The sequence below is a fragment of the Quercus robur genome, chromosome 10 (genome assembly GCF_932294415.1).
Source record: "Quercus robur chromosome 10, dhQueRobu3.1, whole genome shotgun sequence".
In the NCBI taxonomy this organism is placed as follows: Eukaryota; Viridiplantae; Streptophyta; class Magnoliopsida; order Fagales; family Fagaceae; genus Quercus; species Quercus robur.
In genome coordinates this window covers 22990111-22998869 of record NC_065543.1, presented here as the reverse complement: position 1 = coordinate 22998869, position 8759 = coordinate 22990111, and positions in this window count along the sequence as shown.

Below are 8759 nucleotides of genomic sequence, written 5' to 3'. Positions count from 1 at the left end.
CGGGCAAGGACAGGCCGAAAAATAGAGAACAAAAATAATTTTCTTCCTATCCGTTCGAACCCGACCCGAATTAGAAAATTCAATAATAAATGCAAAAAAATTCCAAGAATTAAAAAACATCATCCAGGCTTCATTTCAAGACGAAACGGATGAAGACAGGCCGAAAAATAGAGAAGAAAATAAATTTCCTTCCTATCCTTTCGAACCCGACCCGAGTTTGAAAAATCAAAAATAAATGCAAAAAAATTAAAAAAATTAAAAAACTTCATCCAGGCATCTTTTCAAGACGAAACGGGCAATGACAGGCCGAAAAATAGAGAACAAAAATAATTTTCTTCCTATCCGTTCAAACCCAACCCGAGTTAGAAAATTCGAAAATAAATGCAAAAAAATTTTAAAAATTAAAAAACAACATCCAGGCTTCATTTCTGGATGAAACGGGCAAGGACAGGCCGAAAAATAGAGAACAAAAATAATTACCTTCCTATCCGTTCGAATACCCGACCCGAGTTAGAAAATTCAAAAACAAATGCAAAAAAAATTTAAAAATTAAAAAACATCTTCCAGGCTTCGTTTCAAGGCGAAACGGGCAAGGACAGGCCGAAAAATAGAGAACAAAAATAATTTCCTTCCTATCCGTTCGAATACCCGACCCGAGTTAGAAAATTCAAAAACAAATGCAAAAAAATTTTAAAAATTAAAAAACATCTTCCAGGCTTCGTTTCAAAGCGAAACGGGCAAGGACAGGCCGAAAAATAAAGAACAAAAATAATTTCCTTCCTATCCGTTCGAATACCCGACCCGAGTTAGAAAATTCCAAAACAAATGCAAAAAAAATTTAAAAATTAAAAAACATATTCCAGGCTTCGTTTCAAGGCGAAACGGGCAAGGACAGGCCGAAAAATAGAGAACAAAAATAATTTCCTTCCTATCCGTTCGAATACCCGACCCGAGTTTAAAATTTCGAAAATAAATGCAAAAAAATTTTAAAAATTCAAAAACATCATCCAGGCTTCATTTCAGGACGAAACGGGCAAGGACAAACCGAAAAATAGAGAACAAAAATAATTTCCTTCCTATCCGTTCGAACCCGACCCGAGTTTGAAAATTCAAAAATAAATGCAACAAAATTAAAAAAATTAAAAAACTTCATCCAGGCATCATTTCAAGACGAAACGGGCAATGACAGGCCGAAAAATAGAGAACAAAAATAATTTCCTTCCTATCCGTTCAAATACCCGACCCGAGTTAGAAAATTCAAAAACAAATGCAAAAAAATTTTAAAAATTAAAAAACATCTTCCAAGCTTCGTTTCAAAGCGAAACGGGCAAGGACAGGCCGAAAAATAAAGAACAAAAATAATTTCCTTCCTATCCGTTCGAATACCCGACCCGAGTTAGAAAATTCAAAAACAAATGCAAAAAAATTTTAAAAATTAAAAAACATCTTCCAGGCTTCGTTTCAAAGCGAAACGGGCAAGGACAGGCCGAAAAATAAAGAACAAAAATAATTTCCTTCCTATCCGTTCGAATACCCGACCCGAGTTAGAAAATTCCAAAACAAATGCAAAAAAATTTAAAAATTAAAAAACATCTTCCAGGCTTCGTTTCAAGGCGTAACGGGCAAGGACAGGCCGAAAAATAGAGAACAAAATAATTTCCTTCCTATCCGTTCGAATACCCGACCCGAGTTTAAAATTTCGAAAATAAATGTAAAAAAATTTTAAAAATTAAAAAACATCATCCAGGCTTCATTTCAGGACGAAACGGGCAAGGACAAGCCGAAAAATAGAGAACAAAAATAATTTCCTTCCTATCCGTTCGAACCCGACCCGAGTTTGAAAATTCAAAAATAAATGCAAAAAAATTAAAAAAATTAAAAAACTTCATCCAGGCATCATTTCAAGACGAAACGGGCAATGACAGGCCGAAAAATAGAGAACAAAAATAATTTTCTTCCTATCCGTTCAAACCCGACCCGAGTTAGAAAATTCGAAAATAAATGCAAAAAAATTTTAAAAATTAAAAAACAACATCCAGGCTTCATTTCTGGATGAAACGGGCAAGGACAGGCCGAAAAATAGAGAACAAAAATAATTTCCTTCCTATCCGTTCGAATACCCGACCCGAGTTAGAAAATTCAAAAACAAATGTAAAAAAAATTTAAAAATTAAAAAACATCTTCCAGGCTTCGTTTCAAGGCGAAACGGGCAAGGACAGGCCAAAAAATAGAGAACAAAAATAATTTCCTTCCTATCCGTTCGAATACCCGACCCGAGTTAGAAAATTCCAAAACAAATGCAAAAAAATTTTAAAAATTAGAAAACATCATCCAGGCTTCATTCCAAGACGAAACGGGCAAGGACAGGCCGAAAAATAGAGAACAAAAATAATTTTCTTCCTATCCGTTCGAACCCGACCCGAGTTAGAAAATTCAATAATAAATGCAAAAAAATTCCAAAAATTAAAAAACATCATCCAGGCTTCATTTCAAGACGAAACGGATGAAGACAGGCCGAAAAATAGGGAAGAAAAAAAATTTCCTTCCTATCCTTTCGAACCCGACCCGAGTTTGAAAATTCAAAAATAAATGCAAAAAAATTAAAAAAATTAAAAAACTTCATCCAGGCATCATTTCAAGACGAAACGGGCAATGACAGGCCGAAAAATAGAGAACAAAAATAATTTTCTTCCTATGCGTTCAAACCCGACCCGAGTTAGAAAATTCGAAAATAAATGCAAAAAAATTTTAAAAATTAAAAAACAACATCCAGGCTTCATTTCTGGATGAAACGGGCAAGGACAGGCCGAAAAATAGAGAACAAAAATAATTTCCTTCCTATCCGTTCGAATACCCGACCCGAGTTAGAAAATTCAAAAACAAATGCAAAAAAAATTTAAAAAATAAAAAACATCTTCCAGGCATCGTTTCAAGGCGAAACGGGCAAGGACAGGCCGAAAAATAGAGAACAAAAATAATTTCCTTCCTATCCGTTCGAATACCCGACCCGAGTTAGAAAATTCAAAAACAAATGCAAAAAAATTTTAAAAATTAAAAAACATCTTCCAGGCTTCGTTTCAAAGCGAAACGGGCAAGGACAGGCCGAAAAATAAAGAACAAAAATAATTTCCTTCCTATCCGTTCGAATACCCGACCCGAGTTAGAAAATTCCAAAACAAATGCAAAAAAAATTTAAAAATTAAAAAACATCTTCCAGGCTTCGTTTCAAGGCGAAACGGGCAAGGACAGGCCGAAAAATAGAGAACAAAAATAATTTCCTTCCTATCCGTTCGAATACCCGACCCGAGTTTAAAATTTCGAAAATAAATGCAAAAAAATTTTAAAAATTAAAAAACATCATCCAGGCTTCATTTCAGGACGAAACGGGCAAGGACAAGCCGAAAAATAGAGAACAAAAATAATTTCCTTCCTATCCGTTCGAACCCGACCCGAGTTTGAAAATTCAAAAATAAATGCAAAAAAATTAAAAAAATTAAAAAACTTCATCAAGGCATCATTTCAAGACGAAACGGGCAATGACAGGCCGAAAAATAAAGAACAAAAATAATTTTCTTCCTATCCGTTCAAACCCGACCCGAGTTAGAAAATTCGAAAATAAATGCAAAAAAATTTTAAAAATTAAAAAACAACATCCAGGCTTCATTTCTGGATGAAACGGGCAAGGACAGGCCGAAAAATAGAGAACAAAAATAATTTCCTTCCTATCCGTTCGAATACCCGACCCGAGTTAGAAAATTCAAAAACAAATGCAAAAAAAATTTAAAAATTAAAAAACATCTTCCAGGCTTCGTTTCAAGGCGAAACGGGCAAGGACAGGCCGAAAAATAGAGAACAAAAATAATTTCCTTCCTATCCGTTCGAATACCCGACCCGAGTTAGAAAATTCCAAAACAAAAGCAAAAAAATTTTAAAAATTAAAAAACATCTTCCAGGCTTCATTTCTGGCGAAACGGGCAAGGACAGGCCGAAAAATAAAGAACAAAAATAATTTCCTTCCTATCCGTTCGAATACCCGACCCGAGTTAGAAAATTCCAAAACAAATGCAAAAAAATTTTAAAAATTAAAAAACATCATCCAGACTTCGTTTCAAGGCGAAACGGGCAAGGACAAGCCGAAAAATAGAGAACAAAAATAATTTCCTTCCTATCCGTTCGAACCCGACCCGAGTTTGAAAATTCAAAAATAAATGCAAAAAACTTTAAAAATTAAAAAACATCATCCAGGCATCATTTCAAGACGAAACGAGCAATGACAGGCCGAAAAATAGAGAACAAAAATAATTTCCTTCCTATCCGTTCGAACCCGACCCGAGTTTGAAAATTCAAAAATAAATGCAAAAAAATTTAAAAATTAAAAAACATCATCCAGGCATCATTTCAAGACGAAACGAGCAATGACAGGCCGAAAAATAGAGAACAAAAATAATTTCCTTCCTATCCGTTCGACTACCCGACCCGAGTTAGAAAATTCAAAAACAAATGCAAAAAAATTTTAAAAATTAGAAAACATCATCCAAGCTTCATTCCAAGACGAAACGGGCAAGGACAGGCCGAAAAATAGAGAACAAAAATAATTTTCTTCCTATCCGTACGAACCCGACCCGAGTTAGAAAATTCAATAATAAATGCAAAAAAATTCCAAAAATTAAAAAACATCATCCAGGCTTCATTTCAAGACGAAACGGATGAAGACAGGCCGAAAAATAGAGATGAAAAAAAATTTCCTTCCTATCCTTTCGAACCCGACCCGAGTTTGAAAATTCAAAAATAAATGCAAAAAAATTAAAAAAATTAAAAAACTTCATCCAGGTATCACTTCAAGACGAAACGGGCAATGACAGGCCGAAAAATAGAGAACAAAAATAATTTTCTTCCTATCCGTTCAAACCCGACCCGAGTTAGAAAATTCGAAAATAAATGCAAAAAAATTTTAAAAATTAAAAAACAACATCCAGGCTTCATTTCTGGATGAAACGGGCAAGGACAGGCCGAAAAATAGAGAACAAAAATAATTTCCTTCCTATCCGTTCGAATACCCGACCCGAGTTAGAAAATTCAAAAACAAATGCAAAAAAAATTTAAAAATTAAAAAACATCTTCCAGGCTTCGTTTCAAGGCGAAACGGGCAAGGACAGGCCGAAAAATAGAGAACAAAAATAATTTCCTTCCTATCCGTTCGAATACCCGACCCGAGTTAGAAAATTCAAAAACAAATGCAAAAAAATTTTAAAAATTAAAAAACATCTTCCAGGCTTCGTTTCAAAGCGAAACGGGCAAGGACAGGCCGAAAAATAAAGAACAAAAATAATTTCCTTCCCATCCGTTCGAATACCCGACCCGAGTTAGAAAATTCCAAAACAAATGCAAAAAAAATTTAAAAATTAAAAAACATCTTCCAGGCTTCGTTTCAAGGCGAAACGGGCAAGGACAGGCCGAAAAATAGAGAACAAAAATAATTTCCTTCCTATCCGTTCGAATACCCGACCCGAGTTTAAAATTTCGAAAATAAATGCAAAAAAATTTTAAAAATTAAAAAACATCATCCAGGCTTCATTTCAGGACGAAACGGGCAAGGACAAACCGAAAAATAGAGAACAAAAATAATTTCCTTCCTATCCGTTCGAACCCGACCCGAGTTTGAAAATTCAAAAATAAATGCAAAAAAATTAAAAAAATTAAAAAACTTCATCCAGGCATCATTTCAAGACGAAACGGGCAACGACAGGCCGAAAAATAGAGAACAAAAATAATTTTCTTCCTATCCGTTCAAACCCGACCCGAGTTAGATAATTCGAAAATAAATGCAAAAAAATTTTAAAAATTAAAAAACAACATCCAGGCTTCATTTCTGGATGAAACGGGCAAGGACAGGCCGAAAAATAGAGAACAAAAATAATTTCCTTCCTATCCGTTCGAATACCCGACCCGAGTTAGAAAATTCAAAAACAAATGCAAAAAAAATTTAAAAATTAAAAAACATCTTCCAGGCTTCGTTTCAAGGCGAAACGGGCAAGGACAGGCCGAAAAATAGAGAACAAAAATAATTTCCTTCCTATCCGTTCGAATACCCGACCCGAGTTAGAAAATTCCAAAACAAATGCAAAAAAATTTTAAAAATTAAAAAACATCTTCCAGGATTCATTTCTGGCGAAACGGGCAAGGACAGGTCGAAAAATAAAGAACAAAAATAATTTCCTTCCTATCCGTTCGAATACCCGACCCGAGTTAGAAAATTCCAAAACAAATGCAAAAAAATTTTAAAAATTAAAAAACAATATCCAAGCTTCATTTCTGGATGAAACGGGCAAGGACAGGCCAAAAAATAAAGAACAAAAATAATTTCCTTCCTATCCGTTCGAATACCCGACCCGAGTTAGAAAATTCAAAAACAAATGCAAAAAAATTTTAAAAATTAAAAAACATCATCCAGAGTTCGTTTCAAGGCGAAACGGGCAAGGACAAGCCGAAAAATAGAGAACAAAAATAATTTCATTCCTATCCGTTCGAACCCGACCCGAGTTTGAAAATTCAAAAATAAATGCAAAAAAATTTAAAAATTAAAAAACATCATCCAGGCATCATTTCAAGACGAAACGAGCAATGACAGGCCGAAAAATAGAGAACAAAAATAATTTCCTTCCTATCCGTTCGAATACCCGACCCGAGTTAGAAAATTCAAAAACAAATGCAAAAAAATTTTAAAAATTAGAAAACATCATCCAGGCTTCATTCCAAGACGAAACGGGCAAGGACAGGCCGAAAAATAGAGAACAAAAATAATTTTCTTCTTATCCGTTCGAACCCGACCCGAATTAGAAAATTCAATAATAAATGCAAAAAAATTCCAAAAATTAAAAAACATCATCCAGGCTTCATTTCAAGACGAAACGGATGAAGACAGGCCGAAAAATAGGGAAGAAAAAAAATTTCCTTCCTATCCTTTCGAACCCGACCCGAGTTTGAAAATTCAAAAATAAATGCAAAAAAATTAAAAAAATTAAAAAACTTCATCCAGGCATCTTTTCAAGACGAAACGGGCAATGACAGGCCAAAAAATAGAGAACAAAAATAATTTTCTTCCTATCCGTTCAAACCCGACCCGAGTTAGAAAATTCGAAAATAAATGCAAAAAAATTTTAAAAATTAAAAAACAAGATCCAGGCTTCATTTCTGGATGAAACGGGCAAGGACAGGCCGAAAAATAGAAAACAAAAATAATTTCCTTCCTATCCGTTCGAATACCCGACCCGAGTTAGAAAATTCAAAAACAAATGCAAAAAAAATTTAAAAATTAAAAAACATCTTCCAGGCTTCGTTTCAAGGCGAAACGGGCAAGGACAGGCCGAAAAATAGAGAACAAAAATAATTTCCTTCCTATCCGTTCGAATACCCGACCCGAGTTAGAAAATTCAAAAACAAATGCAAAAAAATTTTAAAAATTAAAAAACATCTTCCAGGCATCGTTTCAAAGCGAAACGGGTAAGGACAGGCCGAAAAATAAAGAACAAAAATAATTTCCTTCCTATCCGTTCGAATACCCGACCCGAGTTAGAAAATTCCAAAACAAATGCAAAAAAAATTTAAAAATTAAAAAACATCTTCCAGGCTTCGTTTCAAGGCGAAACGGGCAAGGACAGGCCGAAAAATAGAGAACAAAAATAATTTCCTTCCTATCCGTTCGAATACCCGACCCGAGTTAGAAAATTCAAAAACAAATGCAAAAAAAATTTAAAAATTAAAAAACATCTTCCAGGCTTCGTTTCAACGCGAAACGGGCAAGGACAGGCCGAAAAATAGAGAACAAAAATAATTTCCTTCCTATCCGTTCGAATACCCGACCCGAGTTAGAAAATTCCAAAACAAATGCAAAAAAATTTTAAAAATTAAAAAACATCTTCCAGGCTTCATTTCTGGCGAAACGGGCAAGGACAGGCCGAAAAATAAAGAACAAAAATAATTTCCTTCCTATCCGTTCGAATACCCGACCCGAGTTAGAAAATTCCAAAACAAATGCAAAAAAATTTTAAAAATTAAAAAACAATATCCAAGCTTCATTTCTGGATGAAACGGGCAAGGACAGGCCAAAAAATAAAGAACAAAAATAATTTCCTTCCTATCCGTTCGAATACCCGACCCGAGTTAGAAAATTCAAAAACAAATGCAAAAAAATTTTAAAAATTAAAAAACATCATCCAGACTTCGTTTCAAGGCGAAACGGGCAAGGACAAGCCGAAAAATAGAGAACAAAAATAATTTCCTTCCTATCCGTTCGAACCCGACCCGAGTTTGAAAATTCAAAAATAAATGCAAAAAAATTTAAAAATTAAAAAACATCATCCAGGCATCATTTCAAGACGAAACGAGCAATGACAGGCCGAAAAATAGAGAACAAAAATAATTTCCTTCCTATCCGTTCGAATACACGACCCGAGTTAGAAAATTCCAAAAAAAATGCAAAAAAATTTTAAAAATTAAAAAACAATATCCAAGCTTCATTTCTGGATGAAACGGGCAAGGACAGGCCAAAAAATAAAGAACAAAAATAATTTCCTTCCTATCCGTTCGAATACCCGACCCGAGTTAGAAAATTCAAAAACAAATGCAAAAAAATTTTAAAAATTAAAAAACATCATCCAGACTTCGTTTCAAGGCGAAACGGGCAAGGACAAGCCGAAAAATAGAGAACAAAAATAATTTCCTTCCTATCCGTTCGAACCCGACCCGAGTTTGAAAATTCA